Source organism: Acinonyx jubatus, chromosome B4, assembly GCF_027475565.1.
Source record: "Acinonyx jubatus isolate Ajub_Pintada_27869175 chromosome B4, VMU_Ajub_asm_v1.0, whole genome shotgun sequence".
Classification (NCBI taxonomy): domain Eukaryota; kingdom Metazoa; phylum Chordata; class Mammalia; order Carnivora; family Felidae; genus Acinonyx; species Acinonyx jubatus.
In genome coordinates this window covers 6,532,055-6,546,153 of record NC_069387.1, presented here as the reverse complement: position 1 = coordinate 6,546,153, position 14,099 = coordinate 6,532,055, and positions in this window count along the sequence as shown.

Here is a 14,099-nt window from a genome sequence, read left to right as displayed (position 1 = left end):
TAAGCCACCCAGGCGCCCCTAGTGTTATCTTTTAAAAAATAAATATTTTTCTGAATTAAATGCATGTTGTAATATGCATTACGTGATATAGAAAGTTACAAATTGGAAAAAGAAGTATGCATGATGCCACCGGTGAACTAAACATTTTGGTATCATTATTTGATTCCTTCTTTGGGCATAAATACATGTATTTTTTTTTTAACAAAAATGAGATCATAGTACATATGATGTTTTTGAAACGTTTTTCAGGCCAACAAATAGAAATTTACAACATATGTTTTAATGTCTGCTGTTTTCTGATACTTTACATGGTTTAATTGACCACCTACAGATGAGTATTTTCAACAGTTCTGTGATGAACGTCTTTGTATATACATATTTGTGTACTTGTTTTCTCAAAATATACTTTTAGAAGCTCAGTTGTGGGGCAAAAGATCTGTGTGTAAAGTCGAGATTGAAAAAACAGAGGCAGAATTTTGTTTTTGTCTCTGTTTCTCAAGGGAAATTCCTCCCTTCATCTTTGAAAGAGCAGTAGATTTATTTCTGCTAATTGACTTACACGCAGTTAATGTTAATGTTGTGGTTAATAATTTCCTTCATGGAGACGGGGATAGAATTTGAAGGGAATCAAGAATCACTCTTCAGGGGCGCCTGGGGGGCTCACTCGGTTGAGTGTCTGACTTCAGCTCAGGTCATGATCTCCTGGGTCTGTGAGTTTGAGCCCCGCGTGGGGCTCTGTGCTGACAGCTCAGAGCCTGGAGCCTGCTTCAGATTCTGTGTCTCCCTCTCTCTCTGCCCCTCCCCTGCTTATGCTCTGTCTCTCTCTCTCTCTCTGTCAAAAATAAATAAAAACGTTAAAAAATAAATAAATAAAAGAATCATTCTTCAGACGGCGAAAACTCGCACCTAAGTAGAGGAGAGAAATGGAAAACATTAGATTTAGAAGACCCAATGGGAACTTTAGATCTCTCTCTCTTTTAACCCAAGGGCACTCAGGCTGAAGGAGGTTAATTCCCTCATTCCACATCACGGAGCGGTGAAAGGTTGACCGGAAGTGGAAGTTACACCTAAATTGTGGGTCAAAGTCATTTGCATTATACCACTTGAGCCTAATCATGGTAATGTAGGGCCATTAAAGACTAGATCACAGTTTGCAAACCTTTCATCTCGGGTCTTGCCTTGCTGAATGGTGCAACAATTGGGGGTCACATATTCCCTGCTGCCCAGTGGTCAGCTTCTAGGAGGACAGAGTTAACGGGGCAGGAGCTAATACCCAACAGCAACCCTTGTTTCTGCCATGTGCTGGGTACTTGAGTCATCCTAATGGGTTATTTTTAACCGACCCTCTGCAATGGGGAACCTGGCATTGTAGTCAGACTACCAAGGCAACTAATGAAATTAGGCTTAAGGAATGCCTGCAATCTACTTTAAATTTGAGAGAAAAAAAAGTTTACTAGCAAAACATGTTTTAAACATCCTTCCTTCTTTTATTTTTTTTTCTCTTTTCTTTCCTTTCCTTTCCTTTCCTTTCCTTTCCTTTCCTTTCCTTTTCTTTCCTTTTCTTGGAGGTGTGGGAGCTTCACAGAGGAAAGGAAGATAATTTGCAGCTCCAGCCTCCAATCCTATTTTGGAACCATGGCAAGGATCAAAATAATGGAGGTGTCTTTTTCATAAGGCAAAATGCCCGATGGCAAGGGATCTCTCCTTGTCTCTTGTGCAAGAACCTTCCTGCACTACAGCAAGCACCTTGCCGTTCTCACTCAGGTGGTCAGAAAACGTGCCCCACGTGAATATATTCTCGCTTGATCTGTAAGTGCAGATTATGTGAAATCTAGAATTTATGTAAGACGTATTCATTTCAGCCTTTTTCAGAGACAGATTTGGTGTTTGTGTCATTTCTTTCATCTTTTCTTCAACAAATATTTATAAAGCACCTACTGTGTGCCTGGCTCTGTTCTAGGAGTGGGGGATACAGCTGTGGGTAAGAGAAAGTCCCTACTCTCATCATGCTATGATAGTGGGGGACAGGGATAATATAGTTTCTTAAAAATAATAATATGGTATTGGGGGCACCCAGGTGGCTCAGTCAGTTGAGTGTCCGACTTTTGATTTTGGCTCATGTCACGATCCCAAGGTCTTGGGATCGAGCCCCACACCAGGATCCATGCTGACCATGGAGCCTACTTAAGATTCTCTCTCTCTCTCTCTCTCTCTCTCTCTCTCTCTCTCTCTCTCTCTCCCCCTCTGCCCCTTCTCTGTTCATTTGCTCTCTGTCTGTCTTTAAAAAAAAATAATAATGTGATATTGGTGATGGTGAGTAACATGAAGAAAAAAAGCAGCATAGAGAGCTGCAGGGGGATGGAGTGTTTGTAAATAGTAGAGTGGTCAGGGAAGGAGACAGAAACATGAGAAATAAAGGAACAACTTAGCCAGTACTTGAGCAAGCGTCTTCCAGGCAGAGAAAAAAGCCAACGCTAAGGAAGGAGTTCGGCAGCCTGTTCAAGCAACAGTTGACTGAACACTTAGCAAAGCAAAGGGAGGAAAGGGGAACTCAAAACCCCCAGGAAGGGGGTGCAGGAAGTGTGAGAAGTAGGGAGATGATTCATTTTCAGACATACCCAATAAAAGCTGCACCAGTAGGTTTACGACCTATTGGAAAATATATGAACCCCCATCCCCCCTCCCTGACAATGGAGTCTCAAACCCTTAGACACTTCACTTCCTGGTTCTTCCCTCTCTGTTTTGTGGGTTTTACAATGAGCAGGCTCCAAAGAACAAAGGGAGGAGGGACTGAAAGTCTCTGTGTCACCTCAGGGAAGGTACATTTGTTCCAATCAGACTACTGTTTGCCTTGCATGGGCACAAGTGACATCTGGGTAAGGCTGTAACCTCTGTAGTATCAGCCAATGAGGAGCCAGGGGAGGGACTTGTGTGCTAGGAGATAAATGGTCTGCTGTAACTGCCCCGAGTGTGCCTGTCCATCAGACACGCGCTCTTGCAAGAATGTTGATTAAAGACTCGCTTCACTGTGCTCCGAGTGTCCGAGTCCCTCCTTTGATTGGGCTGATGGGCTTATTTCTAACAGGAGGCAAATAGGCTGTGTGAGGACTTCAGATTCTCACTGGTCGGAATGGAATCCACTGGAGGATTTGAAGCAGGGAATGGTGTGATTTGATTGACTCCTTAAGAGCTCACACTTGTGGGGCACCTGGGTGGCTCAGTCGGTTAAGCGTCAGACTTTGGCTCAGGTCACGATCTCACGGTTCATGAGTTCGAGCCCCACGTCGGGCTCTGTGCTGACAGCTCGGAGCCTGGACCCTGCTTGGGATTCTGTATCTCCTGCTCTCTCTGCCCCTCCCTAACTCATGGTGTCTCTCTCTCTCTCTCTCTCTCTCTCTCGAAAATAAATAAATATTAAAAAACCAAGAGCTCACACCTGTGCTTCTGTGGAGAGGCCGGACAGCAGAGTGTAAGAAGAGAATTGGGGAGCCCAGTGCGGGGTGGGGGGGTGTGGGATATGGCAGTGAGCCCACCTGGAGGCAGATGAGCCTGGTGGCTTGGACCTGGTGGCTTGGAGGGAGGGAGGAGGGGGTCACACACAGAACCCATCTTGAAGGTGGGGCTATCTATTGAGTAGGGCACTGCTCTATGTTTACAGAAACAAAACTGAAAGATACTCGGTACAATATGAAGTGTCAGAAGTTGTTGCTAAGTTATAGCTGCCACCAGCGTGTCAGTTTATAACTATATGGAGTGAGTTTTTGATAGCCATCTGTCTCTAGTGATTACTAATGAAATAACGTGGTGTGGTAAAATGAGATCAAGAAATACCAGAGCAGCAAAGCGGAATCAGAAAGGCCACAGGCTGTAAACCATCCCCAGGGGGTCATCGCCTTGAGTGGCAACTGGCCCTGAAAGACTCTAGGTCATTACGTGGCCGTGGGATGTCTGATCGTGGCCGTGGCAACAGCACCAAGCCCAAATCATCAAGATTGTGTTGTTTCAACTTCTCCTGACCTCTGTCTGATGCCCATATCCCTTCTGTGGTGAGGGAGGCCAATGCATAGAGCAGTGTGAACCCAGAATAGGTGCATAGAAACGGGAACAGTGGACTGTGTTCATAGCCGCAAAAGAACCAGAGGAAGGTGACATTTACAAAGTATCCCTGATAACAAACTGTTATTAGTCGGGGTTCCCCAGAGAAACGGAATCGTGGATAGGGTTCTCCAGGGAAATAGAGTCAATTTTGTGTGTGTGTGTGTGTGTGTGTGTGTGTTTTAAGAAATTGGCTCACATGATTGTGGAGGCCTAGCCAGTTCAAAGTCTACAGAGTAGACTGGCAGGAGGGAACCCCCTGGGCCAAGCTGGAGTTTAAATCCAAAGGCTGTCCACTGCAAAATTCTCCTTGCTTGGGAGAGGTCAGCCCCTTGTCTACTAAGGCCATTCATTGACTGATTAGATGAGTCAATTCACATTCCGGAGGAAAATCTACTTTACGATGTAAATGTTAATCTGATGTCAAAACTACCTTCACAGAAACATCCAGAATGATGTCTGACTAAATATCTGGGCACCATGGGCCAGCCAAGTTGACACGTAAAAAATTAACCATCACACCTCGCCCATGCCTAAACTCCACACGCTCCTACTTTTGCAAAAAAAAAAAAAAAAGAGGGAAGGAGGAAGAGGGGCTTAGGAATAACAGTGCTGGTGCCATTTATTTGCACCCTGAGGGTACCCCCAAACTGGTGGTCTGACGCTATACCTTTTTTTTTTTCATAAGAGAATAGATGAATGTGTGTACTTCTTCCACGACAGCCGGTAAAGTTCACCTTCCCTACTCCCCGCCAAGATTGCATATTTTACCATTAAAATTCCTGGCCCGAGGCCATGACACCGAATGCCAGGCGAAAGGGAAAGAATCTATAAAAACACAAACATGAAAACGAGAAGTTTACCTCTCATCCCCTCCTCTAGAGAAAACACAAAATTACTTTTTATACTTTTGGTGGAGAAAAAGCCCACGCCGCCGGATGATTTGCTCTTGTCCAAAGCGCCGATGAAGGTCAACACCATACTTTTGAAGGCTGCACCATCAGGATGGCTTGGAGGCAAAATTGCCAGTGTGGGAGCGAGAAGTCTCTCAGGAGCCCAGGACTGAGGTTCCAGATAGAAGAACCATACTACAAATAACGGTTCACACTGGTATCGTTTTTGGAAGCTGGCCACGCGCTGGCCCAGCCTTGGCGATGAGAAAGATTCTGAGGTCCTCGTCCTACTTCTAGGCTTTTGTTGTTTGACTGTCGCATCACTGATAGCCTTTTATGTATTTTTTATATATTAAAAAATTTTTTCTTTACTAATTTTTTTATTCAAGAGTTTTATAAAAGAGTTTTTTATTCAAGGACAGCCTGCCTTGCAGCCCTTGGCATCCCCCCACCCATGGTTATAAAAAATGAGATGGGAAGCTAAAATTCAGTTTATAAAAATAGCTTTCTTATTAAAAGTATCGGTAGCCTGTTGCTGGGATTTCCACCCAGAAGGATCTCTTCTTCCGCTCCAGAATGACAAACAGAAAATAAATAAACACCAAGAGTGCAAACAGGGGGTTTGTGGGACACATTGGTCACTCGGAAGCTACATAAACTACCTTTGCCTTCAAAAACCAAAATCCCATGGGGCGCCTGGGTGGCTCAGTCGGTTAAGCGTCCGACTTCGGCTCAGGTCATGATCTCGCGGTCCGTGAGTTCGAGCCCCACGTCGGGCTCTGTGCTGACCTCTCAGAGCCTGGAGCCTGTTTCAGATTCTGTGTCTCCCTCTCTCTCTGACCCTCCCCCGTTCATGCTCTGTCTCTCTCTGTCTCAAAAATAAAAATAAACGTTAAAAAAACAAAATAAAACCAAAATCCTGGTTGTTACCTTTTCTTGAAGAAGCTAAATAGATGACAAAATTGTCATGACTTTCATACAATCTTTCCAAAAGAGGGTGCGTGATAATATCATACTCATTTTACAGAAGGGAAAAGGGAGGCCCATCACTTCATAGTTTACACTCTGGTCAATGCCAAAGCCGAGACCAAATTCGTCAAACATCCATGAACTCCCTCTGTGTACAAATTACCCTGGCAAGTGTCAGCTTCAGGTTCTGATCTTTAGATACTGGTTTTTTCACTACTAAAAATTTGTCAAAAGCTTTCCTTTAGCTGACAAGTAGAATGAAGGGAAAAAATCTGGTGTTTTTTTTTTTTGAACAAGAAAATATTGGCTCATTCAATGTGATTTATGCGAATCAGGGTCAAAAGAAATTGGTCTTGAAGAATTTCCTGGTTTTACAGATTTTCTTTTTTTAATTAAAAATTTTTCAATGTTTATTTTTATTTTTGAGAGAGAGAGAGACAGAGCATGAGTGGGGGAGGGGCAGAGAGAGAGAGAGGGAGACACAGAATCCAAAGCAGGCTCCAGGCTCTGAGCTGTCAGCACAGAGCCTGACGTGGGGCTCGAACTCATGACCACAAGATCATGACCAAAGTCGGACGCTCAACCGACTGAGCCACCCAGGCACCCCTCTTTCTTTCTTTTTATGAGTGAAAGGGACACTAAAAACAGACTCTCAGGAAATACCAGCCATACATTGAATTTCTGTAGCTCTGTTCTTCCTAAGAGCCCAAAGCAGTGTGAGACACAAACACAAACGTGAAAGCAAATAGTGCCTTGCTCCACACCTAGAATAAACAGACAACAATTTATAGTGATTTGGATTCTAGTGCTGTCTTGTAACATGCCTGTGTCTATGATTTTCTTTGACTCGTGGTTTGGGCTAGAATTGGGCACTTAGTTTATTATTATTTAAAAAAATTTTTAAATGTTTTATCTATTTTTGACAGAGAGAGAGAGAGAGAGAGAGAGCATGAGCAGGGGAGGGGCAGAGAGAGAGGGAGACACAGAATCCGAAGCAGGCTCCAGGCTCTGAGCTGTCAGCATAGAGTCTGATGCAGGGCTCGAACTCACGAACCGTGAGATCATGACCTGAGTTGAAGTGGGATGCTTAATGCTCAACCGACTGAGCCACCCAGGTGCCCCAATTGGACACTTAGTTTATTGTTAAGCAATCAAAGGAGGACTAAAGGAAATGTATTGTTTTGTTTTGGTTAGCACCCAAGTCAAAGCTCTGTACCAGCCACTGGGTGTATTGTTTTTCCCTAAATTCTCTCAATCCAATGAAGACATTATTACGTCCATTTCACAGCTGGTAAATCTGAGGCTCAGAGAAATTCAATGACTTATCAAGAATCTCCTGAGGGGGGCGCCTGGGTGGCACAATCCGTTCAGCTGCTCAGGTGGCGATCTCAGGGTTCCTGACTTCCAGTTTCGAATAGGGCTCTTGGCTGTCAGTGCAGAGCCCATTTTCTATCCTCTGTCCCCCCTCTCTCTGCCCCTGCCCTGCTCACACTCTCTCAAAAATAAACATTAAAAAAAAAATCTACTGAGGGGCAGCATTGAGATTTGAATCCAAGTCTATTCATTCCTTGTAACTTTTTTTTGGTGGGGGGGCTAAAGTATTATTCTGCGATTGCCCATCTCATGTGAATTTAAAACAGTCTAGGCGTGCTTGGGTGGCTCGTTGGTTGAGCGTCTCACTGTAGATTTCAGCTCAGGTCACTATCTCACAATCACGAGAACGAGCCCCGCATTGGGGTCTGCATTGAGGACGGAGCCTGCTTAAGATTCTCTCTCTCTCTCTCTCTCTCTCTCTTAAAAAGTATAATTAAAAAATAAATAGTACAGTCTGTCTAAGAACATGCTATTGGTGCCATTGTTTGCTTGTTTTTTTAATTTTTAAAATTGTTTATTTTTGAGAGAGACAGTGCAACTGGGGGAGGGACAAAGAGAGAGAGGAGGACAGAGGATCCGAAGCGGGCTCTGTGCTGACAGCAGCCAGCCCGAGGCGGGGCTCGAACACACTGACCGTGAGATCATGACCTGAGCTGAAGTTGGATGCTCCACCGACTGAGCCCCCCAGGCGCCCCCCTGGGACGTCTATTCCTACAAATAGCGGGAGTGTAGTTTGGGGATGAAAACGCTGACTCTGGGGCCAGATTGCCCGAGTTCAAATTCTGTCTCCCCCACTGCCTAGCTGCTTATCTGTGACCTGGTTGCCTCCTTGTTCCCAGTTCTCAGTTTCTTCATCCACACCGTGGGGGTAGCCCTGCCCACCCCATGGATTCTCTGTGGGGTTAAAGGAGTTACTAGACGCACAGCACCAGGAACAGCATTAGGCACAGAGCACGTACTCAGAAAAGGTTAGCTGCTGGTATTCATCCTCCAGCCAAATGAGATTTGCCCTCGGCAAGTGCACCGTATTGTTTACTCAGATCCACTTGTCACTGATTATGTGGTCCAGATTTGTTTTCCTTTATGTTGTCCCTAAGCAATTGATTTTGATTCAGCGTAACTGCCAACCAAGTAAGGAATGAGAGGTGGAAGGAGCCCTAAGACATTGAGGGCTTTCGGTTGGCTGCACCACTCCATTTCCATTGGTTGAAAGACTTTGAGAGGGATATGAGGTTCCCTTGTGGTGAGGACAAGGCTTAGAAACCACCCTGTGCCTGAGGAGTTTTTATGAAAGTGAGGTCACTTTCATGATGACGAACGAATTCCTTTCTAGATACGGCACTCGCTGTACATCCATTAAGGCGGTCAGTGTAGCCCACAGGTCCTAGAACATACGCAAAATTCCTGCTTCAAGAGGCCACTTGCACAGTGAGAAAAAAAGAAGAGGGAAGCCTTCTGGCTTCTTCTGCTGCCGGGCAAGCTCAGCCCGACACAAGAAACAGAGAAACGAGTTTTATTCAGTGTGAGTATAGACTTGCAAAGGGCCGGAGTCAGCCCTCTCTGGAAGGAGCAGAGAGTGAGGCGCCCTAACACAGACGGGATCCCTGTTAGTTAGGGACCATGTAAGCAGGTGTCAGGCAAGGGTGGGGGGGATCAAACCAGATGACCTGCATGGTTCCATTTAACCTAAGAATCTAAGGAAACTCAGGGAAGTTGGGTTTGATCATTTGGGGAACACTGGGATTTGGAAGCATTTGAACTAGTGGTTTTCTTGTGGTTTCTCCTCTGGGAGTATTGGTGCTCTTTGCCTCACTTAGGCATTACAAGTTAACGGTTTATGCTTGTGTCCTGGAATATCATCAGACTGGTACAGAATTTACTCTTCCTTTGCAATAGAGCCTAGACAGCCTCAGCGGGGCCTTTGTACTCACAGTTCTCTCTTCCTAGAAGTACTCAACTCCCCTCGTGCAAGCCCAAGTTCCAATGTCACCTTATTGTAGAAGGGCTCCTTCGACCCCTCCCATGCAAAGTGTCCTCCCTACTTGACCTTGATGTCACTTTCTATAGCTTCCCCTGCTTTTTTCTTTTTGATTGTACTAACCCCCACACGACATGTTCTGTATTTCTTTGTTTACTGTTGAGCTGTCTTTGATGAAAACTAAGTCCCCATGGAGCCTGGAATGTCTGTTGGCTTCATGGTATTTCAGATGCCAGAACAGAGCCTGGCACATAGGAAGTACTTGGTAAATATTTGTTGAATTAATCAATGTAAGCAGAGGTTTGTTTTTATGTATCATTAGTTAATTTTCTTCTACACTAACTTTTCAAACAATTCCCTCTTCGAGAAATTGGTTCGGGAGATGGTGAAAAATCTTCACGTCCCTCCTCCCCCCCACAAAATATGAAATTAAAATGATAACCTCCAAGAATTCATCAACTGTTTCTATTTTAGAGGCGTTTACAAGGATAAAAATCAATCTCAGAGGGATAAGAAAAAATTATCGTGCTCTATTAAAAATCTACTTGTAATGACTCATTTTTTTTTTTACATTTATTTATTTTTGAGACAGAGAGAGAGAGAGCATGAATGGGGGAGGGTCAGAGAGAGGGAGACACAGAATCTGAAACAGGCTCCAGGCTCTGAGCTGTCAGCACAGAGCCCGATGCGGGGCTCGAACCCACGGACCGCGAGATCATGACCTGAGCCGAAGTCGGATGCTTAACCGACTGAGCCACCCAGGCGCCCCGAAATGACTCATTTTTAAGAGATGGAAAAGATTTTAGTTTTCAGAGAAAACACCTAAGTACTTCACACGCTGTTCAAAGAATACATTACTTGAAATGAATATATTTCAGTGTATTTAAAACTACAGCTTCTGGCTCATTACCGGTAATCAAATAAAGTAAGGACCCAATCCTTCTCTTACCTGCTATGTTATTCCCAACACTCTTTCTATTAAAAACCAACAAAAAAAAACTATATAAAAAATCTGAAAGTGAGTCAATATTTGTTTCCAGTAGATGGCACTGCGAATCAAGTCTTTATAGCTCCATTAACTTCCTTCTTTGATCATGATCATAATTATTTATTCTGTAGTAAGATCATCTGAAGGGACTTAGGCGGTAAAAACAAAGAGGCTGGGGATTTTGAAGCCACAATAACATTGCACTGACAGGGTCCGAACCCCTGGCCTTTCTTCTCTGTATTATAGTTAGATATTTATTTATTAAGGCAGTGAGTGCATGTAACCAAAACCATCCACTTGCTTATACGTGAACCTCACTGCTTGATGTGGGATTTCGGTTGCCTGTTTTAATTTGTTTAGTCTATATGATGTTATAAATCCAATGGGACTTTTTATAATTTTGCAGTGTTGGATTTAGTCTCATTCAGGGCAGTTAATGTACACAGGCAAAACTGTCCCAGGGTCATAAACCACATCTCTGACCTGTGCTGTTTCTTGGTGTGTGTGTGTGTGTGTGTGTGTGCGTACCCACATGTGTGTGTGTTTGGTCAATATTTGGTCAATAAATGTCCTTGCTTGGAGAGGATGTAAATGATTCCAGACAACTCCAGCAGCGTGACAAAAAAGGACACACGCATCTGTTCTAGTAACAGCAGATCAGAATCTAGCTTTGTATGTAAAGAAATACATGTTTAAAACATATTCTAAATCCATTTAAAGACTAGACCATATTAAATGCTGTCAGGTATGTAAGAACACCTCGAACAGCGTCTGGCACAAAGTAGGTACTAAATAAATCCCTTCTTCCCCTTTCTCTTGCCATAGAAGCAGAAGAGGCCTTAGCCTTTTATGGAGAGTCAGGCCCCGCTGTGCAACTATGTATCAGACCTTGCCTCTCCGGACTCCCGCTTCCTGGCTGCTTCCGGAAACAGCTGGAAGCCAGGCTGCGGGATGTAGAACGTTCTACCCAATATAAAATAAGGTCCCCAAAGTGAAGTGTGTGATACCAGGCACCCTACTACACAAGCAGCCTCACCAGTTGGGTGTGACTTTTGCCAGGCTGCTCTTCCTCGGTGGAGAAAGAAGCCGTCAGTCCAAACAGGCACTCCTACAAATAAACTGTGTCTGCTCTTTAAATAAATGTCATAGGAGAATTCAGACATCATGCAGCGTGTAATATGGACTGTCTACTAGAAGTTTCTTCGTTTATTGCCAAGAAAGCCCGAAACTCCTTCAAACCACAGGAGAGGCAATACTGGGTTTCTGAACTCCCTAGAGACGTACGAGAAAGTGCTCGGTGGGCGATATCTATGTGGACCACTACTCATCACCACACTCATTTAGTACTCTTCACCCATTTATGTAAAAAAAAAAAAATTTGTTTTTAAGTCTTTTACTATTCGAAAGTATTTTTTTTTATGTTTATTTATTTTTGAGACAGGGAGAGACAGAGCATGAACAGGGGAGGGTCAGAGAGAGAGGGAGACACAGAATCCGAAACAGGCTCCAGGCTCTGAGCTGTCAGCCCAGAGCCCGACGCGGGGCTCGAACTCATGGACCGCGAGATCATGACCTGAGCCGAAGTCAGACGCTTAACCGACTGAGCCACCCAGGCGCCCCTCGAAAGTATTTTTTAAATGTTTATTGATTTTCGAGAGAGAGAGCGCATGCGAGCAGCGGAGGGGCCGAGAAAGAGGGAGACAGAGGATCCGAAGCAGCCTCGGTGCTCACACCGCAGAGCCTGACGCGGGGCTAGAACTCTCGGAACTGTGACATCATGACCTGAGCCGGCATCTAGGCTTAACCGACTGAGCCACCCAGGTGCCCCCACCAATTTAAATAGTGATCTCCATCACCCCACTTTCCCCAGAATGACTCTCATAGGTACGTTTACGTCGGCCCTGTCACTATCATGGGCAACTGAAAAAACCCACATAGCATATAAAGCACGACAGCAATCTAAATGAGGCAGAATTGGACCAAACAGTACTTTTACTTCAGGGCAGTGGAGCTAAGAAGGCCCTTTCTCCCTTCTCCTATATGTTTTCTTCATTTGTTTCCCCCTCTTTGTGACCCCGGAATATGCACCTTGGCAATTTCAAATTGGCAGAGATGGTGTTAGTATATTATAGAAAGTAATTTGTGGCTTTGGCCTGGGGGAGACTGACAAGCACTCTTTAGAGTTTGAAAGGACCTTATAGAACATCTAGTCCAATCCCTTACGTTACCCATGAGATGGCTCAGAGAGGTCACTCGACTTATAAAGGAAACGCAGGAAATTAGCGATGAGGTCATTTGAATCCTGATATAGGAGCTCAGTGCTTGAACTAGGCATAAGGGAAAAGGTGAAAACGTAAGGGCACCAGTGTCTTTAGATTTCACATTTCGTGACTGTTAGGAAAGTGATGGAAAACACTATCTTACACATTTAGCTTGTAAGCCTCCAGGAAAGGGAAGATTGCACAAATTCTCCAAATATTTGATTATTTTAGGGGATTTTTGAGAGACCTTTTCCCCCTCCTGTTAAAAAAATATAAAATCTTGGGTCCCCTGGGTGGCTCAGTTGGTTAGGCATCTGACTCTAGGTTTTGGCTCTGGTCATGATCTCACGGTTCGCGTGTTCGAGCCCTGCGTCGGGGTCCAGGGTGGCAGCATGGAGTAAATAGATGGTAAGTCTATTATCTCATTAGAGATTCACTATACTAAGAGAGCATGATGGTTGTCTTTTTTAGGGCATTGCCTTTTCTCAGGGGGAAATGATAACTTAATCATGAAATAATTATGAGAAAATTGACCAACTTTTTTTTTGGTGGGAAGACTGAAGCGAGATTCCAGTAATTATAGATAGCATAAATAATTTGTTTAATGCTTATTTATTTTTGAGAGAGAGAGACAGAGGGCAAGCAGGAGAGGAGCAGAGAGAGAGGGAGACACAGAATCCGAAGCAGGCGCCAGGCTCTGAGCTGACAGCACAGAGCCCGACGCAGGGCTTGAACCCACCAACTGTGATATCACGGCCTAAGCCAAAGTCTGACGCTTAACCGACTGAGCCATCCAGGTGCCCCATAAAATTTAAAAATATGCATGTAATTTCTAACTCCTCAGCAATCATTTTTGTGAGGTAATACTTAGGAACATACTGTATACGAGAATGAAACTTTTCAACTGTTATTCTTCATTCCTAATTTGTGCCGGATCATCAAGCAAGTGGAAATAACATCTATATATATTTCCAATTAACAAATGTAATTTTAATATTTTACATAATATAAGCCTCATTCATATGAAAGAATCCCAAGGACTCTTGATCTCTGGGGTTGTGGGTTTGAGCCCCCGGGCAGGATGTAGAGATTGCTTAAAAACAAAATCTTGGGGCACCTGGGTGGCTCAGTTGGTTACGCTTCGGACTCAATTTCGGCTCAGGACATGATCTCAAGGGTTGGAGGATTTGAGCCCCGCATCTGGCTCCTTGCTAGTAGCCACCTGCTTGGGCTTCTCTGTCCCCTCTCTCTCTGCCCCTCCCCAACTCTCTCTCTCTCAAAATAAAGAAACATTAGAAACATTAAAATAAAATCTGAATAAAAATAAAAGTGACGTAATTCATGGTTGAGCCATTGCTTAGGAATAAAATAATAATTATAGTCAGTTGGTGTGATCGGAGATTTTTTTGCCAAGGTTTTTCGAAAACGTTAACAATATATAGAGACAGCTTGTGGTGTTAATCATGAGGTTTTACATGGCTACATGTCTCTGAATCGGAAACCATCATGCCTTGCCCTCTTGACTTTGAAACATTCACAGT